We start from the raw sequence: 2,500 nt of genomic DNA, 5'->3' as shown, positions 1-2,500 counted from the left end.
GCACTCAAAAACTTCTATATGTTTCACGGATAGACCCCGTGAAACGCTAGAAATTGGCGGGGATGTGTCTCTTGTGGCTCACGGGGCTGTTAGGGTGGCACAGAACTCCCTCGGAATGGGAAAAGGGGTCATTTTCGTGTTGCCACATTGCATAGGAACGCCATGAAACTTCCAGAGGCATTTGCAGCAGAAAGGCACGTGCACTCAAAAATTTTAATATTTTTCACGCATAGACCCCGTCAAACGCTCGAAGTTGGCGGGGATGTCTCTCTTGTGGCTCACGGGGCTGTTAGGGTCGCACAGAAATGCCTCGGAATGGGAAAACGGGTCATTTTTGTGTGGCCACATTGCATAGGAACGGCATGAAACTTCCAGAGGCATTTGCAGCAGGAATGCATGTGCACTCAAAAACGTCTATATTTTTCACGGATAGACCCCGTGAAACGCTATAAATTGGCGGGGATGTCTCTCTTGTGGCTCACGGGCGCTGTTAGTTAGGGTCGCACAGAAATCCCTCGGAATGGGAAAAGGGGTCATTTTCGTGTTGCCACATTGCGTACGAACGGCATGAAACTTCCAGAGGCATCTGCAGCAGAAATGCATGTGCACTCAAAAACGTCTATATTTTTCACGGATAGACCCCGTGAAACGCTAGAAATTGGCGGGGATGTGTCTCTTGTGGCTCACGGGGCTGTTAGGGTCGCACAGAAATCCCTCGGAATGGGAAAACGGGTCATTTTCGTGTTGCCACAATTGGCATACGAACGGCATGAAACTTCCAGAGGCATTTGCAGCAGAAATGCATGTGCACTCAAAAACGTGAATATTTTTTCACGGATAGACCCCGTCAAACGCTCGAATTTGGCGGGGATGTTTCTCTTGTGGGTCACGGGGCTGTTCGGCTCGCACAGAACTCCCTTGGTCCACCTGATTCGTGCATACAGGCAGCAACTAAAACTCTGTAAACCTGCTGTGAGGACATCTAAACAGTGGACCAGTGAGGCTGTGGAAGATTTGCGGGCGTGCTTAGACTGTACTGACTGGGATATGTTCACGACTGCTACCAATAGTCTGGATGAACTCACAGAGGCTGTGTACATCAGCTTCTGTGAGGACTGCTGTATCCCAACACGTACCAGGGTGAACTTTAACAACAACAAGCCCTGGTTCTCAGCAAAGCTCAAAAGGTTGAGGTTGGAGAAGGAGGAAGCGTTTAGGAGTGGGGATAGAGACAGATTCAAGGAGTCGAAGAACAGGTTTAGCAAAGCGGTGAGAGAGGCTAAACGACTGTACTCAGAGACACTAAAACACCAGTTCTCTACTAACGACGCTGCTTCTGTCTGCCAAAGGGCTCAGGCACATCACCAACTACAAACCCAGAGCGCCCCACACCACTAACGACTCCCGCCTAGCCAACGACCTGAACGAGTTCTACCGTAGATTTGAAAGACAATTGGACTGTCCTGAACCACCCCTTCCCACCCAAGAGGCCCCATCCCCCACCCATACTACAGAAACGACTCTCTCCTTTCAGGAGGGAGAAGTTAATGGGCTTTTCAAGAGGCAGAATCCACGCAAAGCAGCCGGGCCGGACTCTGTCTCTCCAGCCACCCTCAGGCACTGCGCTGGCCAGCTGTCTCCGGTGTTCACCAACATCTTTAACACCTCCCTGGAGACATGCCATGTACCAGCCTGTCTCAAGTCCTCCACCATCATCGCTGTGCCCAAAAAGCTAAGGCCAACAGGACTAAATGATTACAGACCGGTCGCCCTTACATCTGTGGTAATGAAGTCTTTTGAGCGCCTGCTCCTGGCACACCTCAAAGCCATCACAGACCCTCTCCTGGACCCCCTTCAGTTTGCCTACAGAGCCAACAGGTCTGTGGACGACGCAGTTAACATGGCCCTCCACTTCACCCTACAGCATGTGGACGCCCCAGCATCCTACGCCAGGATCCTGTTTGTGGACTTCAGCTCTGCCTTCAACACCATCATCCCTGCCCTGCTTCAGGACAAGCTCTTCCAGCTGAACGTGCCCTACTCCACCTGCAGGTGGATCACAGACTTCCTCTCTGACAGGAAGCAGTGCGTTAAGCCGGGAACAGAAGTCTCTGACTCCAGGTCCATCAGCACGGGAACTCCTCAGGGCTGCGTCCTTTGCCCACTGCTCTTCTCCCTGTATACCAACAGCTGCGCCTCCAATCATCTGTCCGTCAAACTCTTGAAGTTTGTCGGACGACACCACCCTCATTGGGCTGATCTCTGGTGGGGATGAGTCTGACTATAGGTGGGAAGCTGACAACCTGGTGACCTGGTGTAGCCAGAACAACTTAGAGCTAAATGCTCTAAGGACAGTTGAGATGGTTGTGGACTTCAGGAAGAATACAGCCCCACTCACCGCCATCACCCTGTTAGACTCCGCAGTCAAAATTGTGGAGTCCTTCCGCTTCCTGGGCACTATTCTCTGCCGGGACCTCAAGTGGGAACTGAACATCAGCTC

This window comes from Petromyzon marinus, unplaced genomic scaffold, assembly GCF_048934315.1.
Source record: "Petromyzon marinus isolate PM22_M1 ecotype Great Lakes invasive population unplaced genomic scaffold, UKy_Petmar_22M1.pri1.0 PM_G_Scaffold_301, whole genome shotgun sequence".
NCBI classification, from domain to species: Eukaryota; Metazoa; Chordata; class Hyperoartia; order Petromyzontiformes; family Petromyzontidae; genus Petromyzon; species Petromyzon marinus.
Note: the sequence above shows the minus strand (reverse complement) of the source record.